Genomic DNA, 18591 nt, shown 5'->3' with positions numbered 1-18591 from the left:
TGACTAGTAAGAAATACTTTTTCAACATGGTTTAGTCAGCTGCTGTTTCACCTCACAGGTGTGTCAGAGACCTAGGATGTTTCTCTCTTGTTTTGCTGCATTGAATATCCTCAGTGCCAGTCTTGCTAGTGTTTCACTTCCCTTTTGATTCTCCCCCAAAATAATGTTACTATTATGACTATTATTGTTCCTGTTGATAATCACTTATTTTTTTCTTTTTAAGATTCAAGATTCTAATTGCATTTTTAAAGGTGCAAAATTTATCCTTTTAACAATGTACCTGATAACCTTTCCTAGGATGGATTGTTTTGTAAAACTATGTTTTTCTCCTTTATGGAGTCACAACTTCATTTACTTCATATTAACTTGTGGTACTTCCAGTTTAATAACTTATTGCCTATCTCTCAAAAGGTTATTGGGCTCAACTGCAAGTACTTTTAGCATCTTAAGATATAATTCACAGAGATCAAGAGATTTAAAATCATTCAGAGCAGCTATCTGCTTTTCAAAAATCTCATTTATTTTGAGCCTCAATTTTCTATTTCAAATATGTGTTCTATGTCTATAGGACATTTCCAAATAAATGTATTATCAACATCTCAAACTTAGCATAACCAAAAATAAATTTGTCATTTTCATGTTCCTCCCCAAAGCACAGCTATGGAAACTTCCTACTTTTCAATGAAATGTTTTGTAATATAATTATAAAATAATTATGATTTTTCTGTATTATCTCTATATATTTGCAAACAAAATCATAACTATTTTCATTATAATATAAAGCTAAACAGGCAACTAAACTTGATTGTTAATGTTTCATAAAAATCATTGAAGCAAATTATTTTTGCTAGAAAAGCATGAAGGAAAGTGTTAAATATTTCCAATAATCCTGAATAACAGGAAACTCATCCTTTGATGTATACTAAAGGAACATTCAAGAAATGTAATAAAAGGCAGGAAAGAATAGTTTAATAATGGCTTGCAACATTTATTCCTTCCAAACACATCTGAGTAATATCACACTATGGTGGCTTTTCTCAAAAATAATCTGAAGGAAGATGATTCTGATTTCCCTGCCTGATTCCGTAAAACAGCACTACACAGAAGGAGGCAGAGACTCCTACTGTACAGTATGAATATATATTCTTCTACTTTAGTCACAGAAGCCCAGTTTGTACCTTAATAAAATGCAAGTAATGCAGACTAAACAGAAGCCTGCATTTCCCAGTCTCCCTTATAGTAGATGAGGTCAAGTAGCCAAAATCTGAACAATACGGGCAACTCAGAAGAATAGTCGCTTCCAGAATATATTCTTAAAATGGGAAGCTGCCACTTCCATGTTCCTGTTTCTTTCATCCTGCTTCTGAGGGTTGGAAAACACTCCATACACATAGATTGAAGGACCTATTTCTAAAATTTCACCACTACCCAAACTGATCTACAGATTCAATCCTGATAAAATCATCTTCCCTTCGTCGTTCTTGTCTTCCTTCCTCCCTATTTTATTTTTTAAAATTACAGTATGTAAATTACAACTTGATAAAACTATTTAAAAATAAAATTACTCAAGCTGTGTGTATGGGGCCACCCATTGCTTATAATCAGATAGGATATCAAATTCTTAAGCTAATAATTGATAATTTAAGGGAAAGCTATAAGTATTTTTTTCTCATTTTATGCAGTGTTCCATACATTTTCATCTCTGACCTCCAAGTCTTTACCAACAGCCTCCTCAGGTTTTTTTTTTTTCTAATTTTCATCAACCATCCAGTTTCAAGAGCAGTGCCACCATTTTTTTTTTTTTTTTTTTTTTTTTGGCGGTATGCGGGCCTCTCACTGTTGTGGCCTCTCCCGTTGCGGAGCACAGACTCCAGACGTGCAGGCCCAGTGGCTATGGCTCACGGGCCCAGCCGCTCGGAGGAATGTGGGATCTTCCCGGACCGGGGCACAAACCCATGTCCCCTGCATCGGCAGGCGGACTCTCAACCACTGCGCCACCAGGGAAGCCCTGTGTGCCACCATTTTTTATTTCTCTTATATCAGATTCCTAATTCCAGTTATCACATTTCTGTTCCACTTAGCTGTTGGTGCATAACAAATCTCAAAATTTAGGGACATAAAGCAATTATTTTATTATTTCTTATGGTTTTTGTGGATCATAAATTCAGGAAATGTTTACCTGGATGGCTATGTCCTGGGGTTTTATGTAGGTGCAGTCAAACAGTGGCTAAGGCTGGAGTATTTGTGAGGTCTGGGTGCTAGATGAGCTGGTGGTTAGTGCAGCCTCTCTCTTTCTCTATGGAATGCTAGTTTGGTCTTCCTAAGAGCATGATGAGATTATGGCAATTGGAATGACACTTTAAGGCTTCAAAACATGAGTATCCCAGTATTTCAACTAAAAAGGCAGAAGCTTCACTGTCTTTCATGACCTGTCCTTGGAAGTTATATTGAATAATTTCTGACACATCCTGATGGTTATAAGTGATTTAAAAACCCATTCAGATTCAAGGGGAGAGGATTATACAATACTTTGTGAGGAGGAGGAGTAATTTTATAGAGAGGCATATTAGATGAGAGATGACACTGTGGTCATCTTGGGAAAAGGCAGTATGCCAAAGTATTATGTTAAAAATTAAGTAAATTTATATTCAAAGATATACCAAGGAAGAGTAAAAAGAAATAAAAAAGGATGCAAAGCAATTTGGTAAGAATAATATACTGTGAAATATCTTGTTGTCAGTGATAGTCTTCCTTCTTTTTTAAGATGAATGACAGTTCATGGTAAATAGAGGTAGAGATAGAAATAGAGAGATAAATATGTAGATTCATATCACATTTTCTTTATCCATTTGTCTGTTGATGGGCATTTGAGGTGTTTCCATATCTTGACATTTGTTAATAGTGCTGCAATAAACATGGGAGTGCATACATCCCTTCAAGGCCCTGATTTCAATTGTTTTGGATAAATAGCCAGAATTGGAATTGCTGGACCATATGGTAGTCTATTTTTAATTTTGGGGGGACCTCCATATTGTTTTCCATAGTAGCTGATCCATTATATTCCCACCAACAGTGTGCAAGTGTTCCAATTTCTGTATACCCTCGCTAACACTTGTCATTTTTGTCTTTTTGATAATAGCCACCCTAACAAGTGTGAGATGATATATAGTACAACTTGTGGAAGCATAAAATAAAATGGTCATTGCCTGGAGATGGAGGAAGAGAGAAATAGGGAGTTTTGTTCAATGGGTATAAAGTTACAGTTATACAAGATGAATAATATAGTGCCTATAGTTAGAAATAAGATGTTGTTTACTTAACAGTGTGTTACAAGGGTACATCTCATGTTAAACACTCTTACCACAAAAACAAAAACAAAGGAACACAAGGAAACATTGGGAGGTGACAAATATGTTTATATTACCTTGATTTTGGTGATGGTATCATGAGTGTATGTATATGTCCAAACTCATCAAATTGTATACATTAAACACATGCAGTATTTTTGTATATCAATTAACCTCAATAAAGCTGTAAAAAAAATAACAGAAATGTGATATTGGTGTTGAATAGATGGAAAGAACAGATATAAAAATTTGTAGAAACAGATAGTAGTATACAATGTCAGTAAACACTGACATGTATTTAGTATTTAATAATTAATATGATTTTATGATATATGTTATACACACACATATATATCAGTTGGGGAAGGATAGATTTTCAATATGACATTGATATGACTATCTTACAATTTGTGGAAAACAATAAAATTAAAACTGAGCATGTCTTTTATTATAAACAGAAATAAATCAATATGGTTTAATCATAAAATATAAACCACATAGCCATGAAAGCACTAAAACTAAAAGGGTAAATCTGTATATAATCTCAAAGAGGAAAGGTCCTAATGTTGTACCAAAGGTAAAGAAAATGAAATATTTTTTGACATATATGACTGAATGAAAAATAAAAACTAAATAGTTAACTAAGGATAATTTTATTATATAAACATTTTTAAAGAAATAACTCATATTTTTACATAATCTCAAATCAAATTTTAAAAACCAAAAATCCAAAATAATTTGAGCAATTCCACCAAATTTTGTATCTATGCAAGCTAGCCTTTAGTTATTATTTGCACTGAATTCTTTTTTTAATGGCAACTAAATTTTTAAAATTATTGTTTATTTTATTGAAGTATTGTTGATGCACAATATTATATAAGTTTCAGGTGTACAACATAGTGATTCATAATTTTTAAGGTTATACTCCATTCATAGTTATTATAAGTTATTGTCTATATTCCCTGTGTTGTACAATGTATCTTTGTAGCTTACTTACTTTATGCATAGTGGTCTGTATGTCTTAATCCCCTACCCTTAACCTACCTCTCCCCCTTTCTCCCTCCCCACTGGTAACCACTAGTTTGTTCTCTATATCTGTGAGTCTGTTTCTTTTTTGTTATATTCACTAGTTTGTTTTATTTTTTAGTTTCCATATATAAGTGATATCATACAGTATTTATTTTTCTCTGACTTATTTCCCTTAGCATAATACCCTCCAAGTCCATCCATGTTGTTACAAATGGCAAAGTTTAATTTTTTTTATGGCTAAGTAGTATTCACATCTTGTTTATCCATTTATCTGTTGATGGACACATAGGTTGCTTCCATATTTTGGCAATTGCAAATAATGCTGTGAACATTGGGGTGCATGTATGTTTTCAAATTAGTGTTTTCTTTTTTTTTTTTGGATATGTACCCAGGAGTTATTTGCCCCAAATTCTATTCTAACCTTCTTACTTTCAACTTTTTGCTATCTTTAATTTTCAGGTGTATCAATTAAAATAGCATAGCATTGCATTTTTTCTCTGCTTTTTAAGTATTGGGTCAAAATATTTGTTTTCCAGGTCAAAATATTCTTTGCAAGTTATAACAATTTACATAATAAGCTGGAACATTTAGACCATTTACATTTAATGTCATTATTGACATGACATTGCTTATTATCAGTGGCCCCTCTTGCTTAACAAAAAGTTACTTCAAATACAAGACAGTAAAATATTACTATGCTCTTACATAATATCTAAAATCAGGTACTCAAGAATAAGTGATATAGAACCTATTTACTCTCCAAGAAATAAAAATTCAAATTTATGAGACTTTTACTTCCCTACCAATAATAATTAAGTTTTAAGGATATATCTATATATCTCTCTATATATAGATATATGCTTAATCATATCAGGATGTTGGGGAGTGCTGATGAATGTCAATAGAATGCACGTATACCTTCTAGCACTGTTGATTAAGGGTTCATTAGCCATCAAGATGCATAATTGACCATTTTCATCAGTATTGAAATGCCTGCACTTGGCATCCTGTCACTCATGATGATGAAGAGAAAATGCTATTGCATTGGCAATCAACTAATGAGCAATAAAGTGTGAAGACCATTTAAGAAAAATGTTAAACATTTATAGCTTATGTAAAAAGAAACATAGAACTACCAAGCCTAGTTCTGTGTTCTTAAATAAACTACCAAGTGTTTATTTAAACACTTAGAATGTACAAAATTCTAAGTGTTTAAATAAACCTCACATGTATTTAAAAGTATATATTTTATCTTCCTGTCATTGGCAAGAGGTGATAATTTTAAGGAATGTTAAAATATAAAGTTTATTAGTTCTTAACTCTATTTCTAAAGTTATTCTAAGTGTGTTATACATATTAAATATTTTAAATCTCATGACTTCCCTATGAGGGTCATATTATTATTTCTGTTTTATTGTTGCAGCACAGAAATGTTAAGTAATTTCCACAGTGTCACACATCATGGAAGGATCAGAGCCATTATTCCAACCAAGATAGTCGTGCTCCATAGACTGTGCCCTTAGGCATCATGCTACATTAGCTTTCTATGTTCTGTAAGGTAGTGTTATGGAGGAGAGAAAGAAGAAGAAAACATAATCTTGGGTAAGAGACCAGGTATAAATATACAAGCAGCCTCAAAATACTAACACTTGAAAATTCAGGAAAGAACCTTTGAAGGGCAAGCTAAAGTTATACTCCACATAACAGAAAAGAGGAAACAAAGTAAAACAGAAGACCATATAGTCTGAATTCAAGATTTGATTCATAATAAGTAACAGTAGAACAGGACCAAGCAGTATAAACATCATTCCCACATTTTAGTTTCTGTGTAAAGATTTGCATTTTGTGTGAATCAGGTGAGAAAGTAAATAAATGTTTGCACATGGGCTAATGGACAGGAAACATGGACTAGAGAGACTTTGATATCAAGGAATGGAAAACATTGTACTTTTGAGGGCTTCTTTTATGTGTCTTTAAAAAAATGTAAAGGAAGAAAGAAAAGAAAGAAAAAGAAGAAAAGGAAAGAAGGAATTAATAGAAAGAAACAACTAAAGGAAAGAAGAAGAAAAAGAAAAAAGGAAGGAAGGAAGAAGGATGGTGGAAGAAGAAAACAAAAACAGAAAAAGCAATCTCCAAGGATTTTCATTACATTTGATCTCATCTGTCACTCCCACTGCACATTTCATGCCATTTAGCTATGGGCACCATCTCTCAATAGGTTAGTCTATTACTCTGTATTTTATATCTGTGTCTATTCCTTTTTACATGGCATTGCTTTATTCAAAAGCTTTTCTTCGACACCAACTGAAACAGTATGTGTACTTAATTTCAAGTCTGTTCCACTTTTACATGAAACCTTGGACTAACTCCACAGCACATATCAGGAGTGCAGTTATTTCTTACATTACTTTATCAAGTATCTGTTGAGTGGATTTCATGGCCCAGGAAGTGTGATAGGTTTAGAAATATAAGTAAAATTCCTAAACTTGACTTCCTAATTCTCAAATGCATTAACACACTCATGATTCAAACTGTAAAATAATCAAATAAATTACTTAAATTGCAGTGCAAAAGTGATTTTATAGGTGAATTGAATGTAAAAGGAAGCATGCCAGAGATGTCTGTAATGTATCAAGATGGGCTCAGAGAAAGCTTTATAAAGTGACTGTGTTTGAATTGAGAAAGACACAATGAACAAATACACAGGAGTGAGAAATTGCACTATACAGTTTGTATATAGCATGAAAAGATTGCATATAAGATTGTATATAAGGGAAAAATCAATCTAAAGAGAGAAAATAAGGTAAAGCTTTATATGCTAAGCTGTTTGAACTTTACACTGAAAGCTTTGGGAAAGCACTCAAGGATTTTGAGCAGGGAAATGTCCTGATCAAATTTGCTTTTTAGAAAGGTCATTCTAGAATTAGTGCGGAAAACAGATTACACAGGGGCCACCTGAGAGATAGAGGAAGCTTTTCCTGATGAATCCACATGAGAAGTGGTGAGAGTCTGAACTGTAGCTGTGGGAGAAAAGGGATTTGTGAGATAGTGAGGGATAGAATACGCAGCATTTATTGACATGATAGAATGTGTAAGTTAAGTGATACACTAACTCTAAGATTCTAACTTAAGAATATGAGTGAATGGCAAATTAGTTATTGAGGTAGAGAACATGAGAGAAAAATATTTCCTGACAAAGTGGCAGAGTCTGATTTGGAACATAATAAATTTGAGCTATCAATGGGACATCCAAACTTCTCAAGAGCAGGTGCTTAGCTCCTTGTTTCCAGAGCCAACACCTGTGCCTAGCACACAATAGTATCTTCCTAAAAATTTATTGCATGAATGAGTGTTGAATGAAAAAATTTTGAATGAATATGAAGTAGAATTGTGTCATAACTTGATAAAGACATCAGGATCATTAGGTGAGGCCAGGAAAATAAATATTGTTGATCAAGAATTGGCTGTCTAGAGGTAGAGGTATTAGGCCAAGGATAGTGCTTCCAGAATAATATAAAGTTAACTAGCAAAAAACTAAATAAAGGGAGAGCCCAGGAAGTAGGAGAAACATCCAACAGATAGTGGTATCCCAGGAGCTGAGGGAAAAAATATTCAAGAAGGAGAGAAATTCCAGGAGTAGCAAAAGTTTTGGAATAGTTATTTAGTATTAAGACAAGAAGACAAAGTGGCCTTTCTGTTTCCTAATATGGATGAATTTCAGGAATTCAGAAAGAGCAGGTTCAGGGATCTTTATGTTTTGGGCGGTTGGTATTGTACAATCCATCATAACATTCTGTGATGTATGCTACTTGAGAAGAATAGTTGGGCTTAAAAATAATGCTCTAAGATCTAGTAGGGCAGAGGCAGTTGTCAAATCTGATGTGTTGTGAGTCTGGCGCGGGGGCACACGGGCGTGTGTGTGTGTGTGTGTGTGTGTGTGTGTGTGTGTGTGTGTGTGAGTGTGATGTTAACAGAAAGGGCTTTGGAGTTAATGAAACCTGAATTCAATTTTCATTCCAGCTGTGTAAACTTGGATAGCTCTGAGCAACTTTCCTATTTAGTAAATTTGGCAAAATAATACATGCTTCCAGGGAACTTTTAAGTATTAAATGAAATAACAAATACAAAGCACTCAAAACAGTGTCTGAAACTTAGTAGATGGTGAATAAAGGGCAGCTGTTTTTAGCGCCAGTATTTCGAATCTTCTCAGTTAAATACATTCAGTGAGAATTAAATCTGAATACAAATCTGTTCCTTCACAGATTCTGATTACCTGATTTAATATTCTGAGGAGGAGAAGGAGGAAAATGAGAAGCGTAGTTTGTACTAAGAATTCTTTAAAATTAGTACTGCCTGGCATTGTTAACTAGAGCCTTACCCAAAACATGAGTAAAGAAATCATTACTAGAAAGAACATAAGCCTTCTGATAGGCACTTTTGAACCTATGCAGACACAAGAGTCAGCCCTGAATGAGTAGATGAAATTTCCTTCTCCCCTACTCTTTCTTCTTCTTTCATTAATCCCTCTTCCTTCCCGCCCGAATCTTTGAGCCCTCTACCAGCATTAATTGCCCCATCTTCTTAATTCCTGTGGTCAGATTCCAAAAGATGGTTCTCTCTTACTTTTTCTGGAGAGGGAAATGGTAGGTCATGACATTCCTCCATGTATGACAGCTTGTGTTGTCTCCTTTCTACAGAATGAATCTCCTATAAGACAAATGAAAATTATTTTGTTCATATATAACTTTCAAAAGTTTTTATGGTAAAAGACCCTACAACAGGGTTAGGTGAAAATCAACACAATGGACAGAGATTATCATTGTGTCACACCAAGAAATGGAAAAAAATAATCTTGTAAAGGTCACAGAAATGATTAATTTAGAATATTTCAGTCCTTACTCTTCAGCAAAACTGAATAAACAATAGCATACAGCTAAGTTATATATAACTATTTACAACAAACTATAATGAAGCTCTTATATAATAAATTTTTCTTCTCTAAAGGTATCTTTTGTTTTTTTAATCGTGATTGTCTTTTGCTGATCCTCATGTGAATATTACTGACTTAGTTTAACCCTGGTACTTGGGCATGATATTTTTAAATTGGAATCCTTATTTCTGTTTGGAAAAAAATTTCTCATTATCTGTTACGAGGTGGATCAAAGTTCATTTTAAACTGTCTTTTTCAGTTGCCTTCCTAAAACATTTTGTTCCCTCTGATACATTCTGCAAAAGCCCTGCAGCCCATTGCATTATAGCCTGGAAATGGCTCTTTCCACAGATTGCTGACCTAAATACTGTGCCTTTATGACCTATATTCTTCTCTGTGGGTTCCTTTTTTTTTTTTCCTTTTATTTTGGGCACATTAAGGCAATGGAGAACATTTTATCCTGCTTCCCGCGTGTATCTTCCTGATTAGGAGACAAGCTAAAAATGAACTTGGCATTTGGGGAGAAATATGGAAACAAGATACCTGTTGCAAGGCACTTTAAAGTGCCTCCTTAGATTCCCTGTGATGAATGTGCACCTACTTGGCTATCTTTAATACAATATCGATATGTAGAAAACAAGTGATAAATTATTTTTAACACAGGCAATCCCAGAACAATTTAAAATGGAGAAAGTATAAAAAATAACCTAAAATTTAAAAATTACTAGACATATTTTAGCTGTTTTATGGTTAAAAATGTGTGATTTTTCCAGCTGGTTTTAAAAGATGCTTCGAAAGTGACTTCTAACCTAAGTTACCATACAATGAAAAATGCATCATTTAACCTTGTTAAAATAACAGCAAAAATATATTTGGTGTTAATGAATCACCACCAAGAGATGGAAGTAACATGTAGTCACACCATGGTGTGACTATCAGAAGTAGTCTGACATTCCAGCATGAAATTTTAATACTGAACTTTGATGACTCTTCATTTCTTCCATCTGTTTTCCTGCCTGTTTGATACTGTTATATTTCCTCTGTTTTGTTTACATTTGCTCTCCTGAAGATTTTAATTGTATACTTAGGTTTTTTTCAGTTTGTAAGTTATTTAATTGAAATAAAATCCAACTTCATCTATAATGAAGCTACCAAAAATGGATGTGTTTAGGGGATGTAAAATGTGACTCTGAACAAAGAAAGCTTGTTGCCAGTCACGGCAATCTGGCATCCAATGATCTCTGCAAGTTGTACATTTAATTAGACTGAAAACTCATTAAAGTATCTGGGAATATTAAGATGATGCTATGATTGTAAATAGAAGTGTACAGCCATTTGACAAACAGTTGACTGAGACTGCCAGCACCTGCCTTGACTGTCTCTACCCTACCCCACAGACACAAATATTCAGAAAACATCCTTGGGTGATACAAAATTATTATCTCCTAATCAGCCTCATTCAAAGCAGCATGTTATAGAAATGCAATATATGTAGCAATGTATATTTTTGTTCCTCTGAGGCATACAAATAAATTATACTAATATTAAAAAGCTGTTCTTCAATTATCCTCAGTGATGCAAGTTAAGAAAGAAATCATTGTCAAACTGTTCATTATTTCATATGGAAAATCTCTGGGGTAGCATCAGAAGTAGAATTATAATTGAATGATTTTTATAATTTTAAAGTAGAATAAAACAACTCAAATGTATAAATACAATTAAGAGTACTTGCAATTATTTAATGAAGAATTTCTTTCTTCTAAAATGAAAAAATGAATCACAAAGAAGATGCAAATATCCATGTGGAGACATAATAAAATTCCACTTTTATTGAAAAATTACTAACTTCTCTCCACATCCTCTCCAGCATTTATTGTTTGTAGATTTTTGATGATGGCTATTCTGACCATTGTGAGGTGATACCTCATTGTAGTTTTGATTCGCATTTCGTTAATGATGAGTGATGTTAAGCATTCTTTCTTGTGTTTGTTGGCTGTCTGTATATCTTCTTTGGACAAATGTCTATTTAGCTCTTCTGCCCATTTTTGGATTGGGTTGTTTGTTGGTTGTCTGTATATGTTCTTTGGAGAAATGTCTATTTAGGTCCTCTGCCCATTTTTGGATTAGGTTGTTTGTTTTTTTGATATTGAGCTGCATGAGCTGCTTGAAACTTTGGAGATTAGTCCTTTGTCAGTTGCTTCATTTGCAAATATTTTCTCCCATTCTGAGAGTTGTCTTTTTGTCTTGTTTATGGTTTCCTTTGCTGTGCAAAAGCTTTGAAGTTTCATTAGGTCCCATTTGTTTATTTTTGTTTTTATTTCCATTTCTCTAGGATGTCAAAAAGGATCTTGCTATGATTTATGTCATAGAGTGTTCTGCCTATGTTTTCCTCCAAGAGTTTGATAGTGTCTGGCCTTACATTTAGGTCTTTAATCCATTTTGAGTTTATTTTTGTGTATGGTGTTAGGGAGTGTTCTAATTTCATTCTTTCACATGTATGGTGTTAGGGAGTGTTTTCTTTTATTTTATGTATGGTGTTAAGGAGTGTTCTAATTTCATTCCTTTATATGTAGCTGTCCAGTTTTCCCAGAACCACTTATTGAAGAGACTGTCTTTTCTCCATTTTGTATTCTTGCCTCTTTTATGAAAGATAAGGTGACCATATGTGCGTGGGTTTATCTCTGGGCTTTCTATCTTGTTCCATTGATCTATAGTTCTGTTTTTGTGCCATTACCATGCTGTATTGATTACTGTAGCTGTGTAGTATATTCTGAAGTCTGGGAGCCTGATTCCTCCAGTTGCATTTTTCTTTCTCAAGATTGCTTTGGCTATTCAGAGCCTTTTTTGTTTCCATACAAATTGTGAAATTTTTTGTTCTAGTTCTATGAAAAATACCATTGGTAGTTTGATAGGGATTGCACTGAATCTGTAGATTGTTTTGGGTACTATAGTCATTTCCACAATGTTGACATTTCCAAATCCAAGAACATGGTATATCTCTCCATCTGTTTGTATCATTTTTAATTTCTTTCATCAGTGTCTTATAGTTTTCTGCATACAGGTCTCTTGTCTCCTTAGGTAGGTTTATTCCTAGGTATTTTATTCTTTTTGTTGCAGTGGTAAATGGGAGTGCTTCCTTAATTTCTCTTTCAGATTTTTTCATCATTAGTGTATACGAATGCAAGAGATTTCTGTGCATTAATTTTGTATCCTGCTACTCTACCAAATTCATTGATTAGCTCTAGTAGTTTGCTGGTAGCATCTTTGGATTCTCTATGAATAGTATCATGTCATCTGCAAACAGTGACAGCTTTACTTCTTCTTTTCCAAATTGGATTGCCTTTATTTCTTTTTCTTCTCTGATTGCTGTGGCTAAAACTTCCAAAGCTATGTTGTATGATAGTGGTGAGAGTGGGCAACCTTGTCTTGTTCCTGATCTTAGAGGAAATGGTTTAAGTTTTTCACCATTGAGAACGATGTTGGCTGTGGATTTGTCATATATGTCCTTTATTATGTTGAGGTAAGTTCCTTCTATGTGTACTTTCTGGATGGCTTTTCTCATAAATGGGTGTTGAATTTTGTCGAAAGTTTTTTCTGCGTCTATTGAGATGATCATATGGTTTTTTTCCTTCAGTTTGTTAATATGGTGTATTGCATTGATTGATGTGCATATATTGAAAAATCCTTGCATTACTGGGATAAACTCCACTTGGTCATAGTGTATGATCCGTTAAATATGCTGTTGGATTCTGTTTGCTACTACTTTGTTGAGGATTTTTGGGTCTATGTTCGTCAGTGATTTTGGCCTGTAATTTTCTTTCTTTGTGACATCTTTGTTTGGTTTTGGTGTCACGGTGATGTTGGGCTCGTAGAATGAGTTTGGGAGTGTTCCTCCCTCTGCTATATTTTGGAAGAGTTTGAGAAGGATAGGTGTTAGCTCTTCTCTAAATGTTTGATAGAATTCGCCTGTGAAGCCATCTGGTCCTGGGCTTTTGTTTGTTGGAAGATTTTTAATCACAGTCTCAATTTCAGTGCTTGTGATTGGTCTGTTTATATTTTCTATTTCTTCCTGGTTCAGCTTCGGAATGTTGTGCTTTTTTGAGAATTTGTCCATTTCTTCCAGGTTGTACATTTTATTGGCATATAGCTACTTGTAGTAAACTCTCATGATCCTTTGTATTTCTGCAGTGTTAGTTGTTACTTCTCCTTTTTCATTTCTAATTCTATTGATTTGAGTCTTCTCCCTTTTCTTCTTGATGAGTCTGGCTAATGGTTTATCAATTTTTTTTTATCTTCTCAAAGAGCCAACTTTTAGTTTTATTCATCTTTGCTATTGTTTCCTTCATTTCTTTTTCATTTATTTCTGTTATCTTTATGATTTCTTTCCTTCTGCTAACTTTGGGTTTTTCTTCTTCTTCTTTCTCTATTTGCTTTAGGTGTAAGGTTAGGCTGTTTATTTGAGCTGTTTCTTGTTTCTTGAGGTAGGACTGTATTGCTATAAACTTCCCTCCTAGAACTGCTTTTGCTGCATCCTATAGATTGTGGGTCACCGTGTATTCATTGTCATTTGTTTCTAGGTATTTTTTGATTTCCTCTTTGATTTCTTCAGTGATCTCTTGGTTATTTAGTAGTGTATTGTTTATCCTCTATGTGTTTGTAATTTTTACAGAATTTTTTCCTGTAATTGATATCTAGTCTCATGTTGTAGTCATAAAAGAAACTTGATACGATTTCAGTTTTCTTAAATTTACCAAGGCTTGATTTGTGATCCAAGATATGATCTATGCTGGAGAATGTTCCATGAGCACTTGAGAAGAAAGTGTATTCTGTTGTTTTTGGATGGAATGTCCTATAAATATCAATTATGTCCATCTTGTTTAACGTATCATTTAAAGCTTGTGTTTCCTTATTTATTTTCATTTTGGATGATCTGTCCATTGGTGAAAGTGGGGTGTTAAAGTCCCCTACTATTATTGTGTTACTGTCAATTTCCCCTTTTATGGCTGTTAGCATTTCCCTTATGTTTTGAGGTGCTCCTATGTTGGTTGCATAAATATTTACCATTGTTATATCTTCTTCTTTGATTGATCCCTTGGTCATTATGTAGTGTCCTTCTTTGTCTCTTGTAATAATCTTTATTTTAAAATCTATTTTCTCTTATATGAGAATTGCCACTCCAACTGTCTTTTGATTTCCATTTGCATGGAATATCTTTTTCCATCCCTTCACTTTCAGGCTGTATGTGTTCATAGGTCTGAAGTGGGTCACCTGTAGACAGCATATATAAGGGTCTTGTTTTTGTATCCATTCAGCCAGTCTATATCTTTTGGTTGGAGCATTTAATCCATTTACATTTAAGGTTGTTATCAATGTGTATGTACGTATTACCATTTTCTCAATTGTTTGGGTTTGTTATTGTAGGTCTTTTCCTTCTCTTGTGCTTCCTGCCTAGAGAAGTTCCTTTAGCATTTGTTGTAAAGCTGGTTTGGTGGTGCTGAATTCTCTTAACTTTCCTTGTCTATAAAGATTTTAATTTCTCCGTCAAATCTGAATGAGATCCTTGCTGGGTAGTGTAATCTTGGTTGTAGGCTTTTCCCTTTCATCATTTCAAATATGTCCTGCCACTCCCTTCTGGCTTGCAGAATGTCTGCTGAAAGATCACCTGTTAACCTTATGGGGATTCCCTATATGTTATTTGTTGATTTTCCCTTGCTAATTTTAATATTTTTTCTTTCTATTTAATTTTTGATAGTTTGATTAATATGTGTCTTGGTGTGTTTCTCCTTGGATTTATCCTGTATGGGACTGCCTGCGCTTCCTGGACTTGATGGACTATTTCCTCTCCCATATTAGGGAAGTTTTCAGCTATAATGTCTTCAAATATTTTCTCATTCCCCTTCTTTTCCTCTTCTTCTTCCAGGATCTCTATAATTTGAATGTTGGTGCATTTAATGTTGTCCCAGAGGTCTTGGAGACTGTCCTCAATTCTTTTCATTCTTTTTTCTTTATTCTGCTCTGCAGTAGTTATTTCCACTATCTTAACTTCCAGGTCACTTATCCGTTCTTCTGCCTCATTTATTCTGCTATTGATTCCTTCTAGAGAATTTTTAATTTCAATTATTGTGCTGTTCATCATTGTTTGCTCTTTAGTTCTTCTATGTCCTTGTTAAACGTTTCTTGTGTTTTCTCCATTCTATTTCCAAGATTTTGATCATCTTTACAATCATTACTCTGAATTGTTTTACTGGTAGACTGCCTATTTCCTCTTCATTTGTTTGGTCTGGTGGGTTTTTACCTTGTTCCTTCATCTGCTGTGTGTTTCTCTGTCTTCTCATTTTGCTTAACGTTCTGTGTTTGGGATCTCCTTTTTGCAGGCTGCAGGTTCTTAGTTCCCGACGTTTTTGGTGTCAGCCTCCAGTGGCTAAGGTTGTTTCAGTGGGTTATGTAGCCTTCCTAGTGGAGGGGACTAGTGCCTGTGTTCTGGTGGATGAGGCTGGATCTTGTCTTTCTGATATGCAGTACCGCATCTGGTGGTGTGTTTTGGGGTGTCTGTGAACTGATTATGATTTTAGGCAGCCTCTCTCCTGATGGGTGGAGTTGTCTTCCTATCTTGCTAGTTGTTTGACATAGGATGTCTAGCACTGTAGCTTGCTGGTCATTGAGTGGAGCTGGGTCTTAGTGTTGAGATGGAGATCTCTGTGATAGTTTTCACCATTTGATATTATGTGGAGCTGGGAGGTCTCTGGTGGACCAATGTCCTAAACTCGGCTCTCCCACCTCAGAGTCACAGGCCTGACACCCGGCCGGAGCACCAAGACCCTGTCAGCCACACGGCTCAGAAGAAAAGGAAGGAAAAAAAGAAAGAAAGAAATAAAATAAAATAAAAAGTTATTAAAATAAAAATTTTAAAAGTATTAAAAAATTTAAAAAGTAAGAAAAAAAAGAGAGCAACCAAACCAATAAACAAATCCACCAATGATAGCGAGCGCTAAAAACTATACCAAAAAAACCCAAAAAAACAAAAAAAAGCCTGAAAGACAGAACCCTAGGACAAATGGTAAAAGTAAAGCTATACAGACAAACTCACACAAAGAAGCACATATACACACTCACAAAAAGAGAAAAAGGAAATATATATATATATTTTTTTTTAAAAGGAAGAGTGCAACCAAATCAAGAAACAAGTCTACCAATGATAGTAAACTCTAAATACTAAACTAAGATAAACATAAAACCAGAAATAAATCATTTGCAAAAAGCAAACCCCAAGTCTATAGTTGCTCCCAAAGTCCACTGCCTCAATTTTGGGTTGATTCATTGTATATTCAGGTATTACAGAGATTCAAGGTACATCAAGTTGATTGTGGAGATTTAACACACTGCTTCTGAGGCTGCTGGGAGAGATTTCCCTTTCTCTTCTTTGTTCACACAGCTACTGGGTTTCAGCTTTGGATTTGGCCCTGCCTCTGCGTGTAGGTCGCCTGAGGACGTCTGTTCTTTGATCAGACCGGATGGGTTAAAGAAGCAGCTGATTCGAGGGCTCTGGCTGGCTCAGGCTGGGGGGAGGGAGGGGTACAGAATATGGGACGAGCCTGCGGCAGCAGAGGCCAGCATGATGTTGCACCAGCCTGAGGCGCCGTGTGTTCTCCTGGGGAAGTTGTCCCTGCATCACGGGACCCTAGCAGTGGAGGGCTGCACAGGCTCCCGGGAGGGGAGGTATGGATAGTGATGTGTGCTTGCACACTGGTTTCTTGTGGGCTGCAGCAGCAGCCTTAGCATCTCATGCTTGTCTCTGGGGTCCACGCCAGTAGCCACGGCTCGCGCCCATCTCTGGAGCTCGTTTAGGCGGTGCTCTGAATCCCCTCTCCTTGTGCACCTGAAACAGTGGTCTCTTGCCTCTTCGGCAGTTCCAGACTTTTTCCTGGACTCCCTCCCGGGTAGCTGTGGCGCACTAGCCCCCTTCAGGCTGTGTTCACACAACCAACCCCAGTCCTCTCCCTGGGATCCGATCTCCGAAGCCCGAGCTTCAGCTCCCAGCCCCCAGCCCCCGCCCACCCCGGCGGGTGAGCAGACAAGCCTCTCAGGCTGGTGAGTGCCGGTCGGCACCGATTCTCTGTGCGGGAATCTCCCCGCGTTGCCCTCCGCACCCGTTGCTGTGCACTCCTCTGCGGCTTCGAAGCTCCCCCCTCCGCCTCCCGCAGTCTCCGCCCGCGAAGGGGCTTCCTAGTGTGTGGAAACTTTTCCTCCTTCACAGCTCCCTCCCACTGGTGCAGGTGCCGTCCCTATTCTTTTGTCTCTGTTTTTTCTTTTTTTTTTTTCTTTTGCCCTACCCAGGTACATGGGGAGTTTCTTGCCTTTTGGGAGGTCTGAGGTCTTCTGCCAGCCTTCAGTAGGTGTTCTGTAGGAGTTGTTCCACGTGTAGATGTATTTCTGATGTATCTGTGGGGAGGAAGGTGATCTCCGCATCTTACTCTTCTGCCATCTTGAAGGTCTCCCCCTAAATTTCAGTTTTATAAGATATTTTGTTATGGCAGCCCTGGCAACTAATATAATGACTCTGGCTAATATGTGGAAAACATATTTATTAGGAAAGTAGGTTTAGAGGTAGTACAGAAGTGAGATGTTGGTGAAATGGGCTAAAGAGGTGTAGGAAATGGCAGGAGGTATTTAGGTCCTAATATATATTAGGAAATTAGAGCCATTAGGATTTCCTGACAAAGTGAATATCGGATGTGAGATAAATTAAACCTTTGAGGAAGGATAATCCCAAGGTTTTTGCCCATTGCCATATTTCATTTTTGTCCGTGTTGAAATTAAGATTGTTTTTCTGGTCCAGTATATGCTTTAATGCATACTAGCTTTGTTCATTTGTTTGTTTTTAATAAATATCTTTCACTAATGAAAATATGCATTACACATTATACATTAAAATAAGAGCCACATAATTTAATATTAGACTCAGTTAATCTCACCTCTTCACAGCAAAGTTATCAGACAGCCTAGTTGGAAATACATTCACTGAATTGACAGTATGGCAAGGCTCTTTTCAGTTTTGAAAAGTTTGGATGAATTCCAGAGATCAATGTAGAAATTAATTGCTTACAGTTTCTGGCACAAGTCTTCTCATCAGCACTGATTTTTTGAACAGCCATCATAACAGGGCACTGCTTGCCAAGGTAAGGAGCCTGACAGTTTTGCAATTAGAGAGGATTGGATGGATGCTCTGTTGGTTTTAGGAGGAGATGTGCACATTGTACAAATTATATGCAAAGGCAAATTAACCAG

This window comes from Orcinus orca, chromosome 4 (assembly GCF_937001465.1).
Source record: "Orcinus orca chromosome 4, mOrcOrc1.1, whole genome shotgun sequence".
Taxonomy (NCBI): domain Eukaryota; kingdom Metazoa; phylum Chordata; class Mammalia; order Artiodactyla; family Delphinidae; genus Orcinus; species Orcinus orca.
This window is presented reverse-complemented; position numbering follows the sequence as displayed.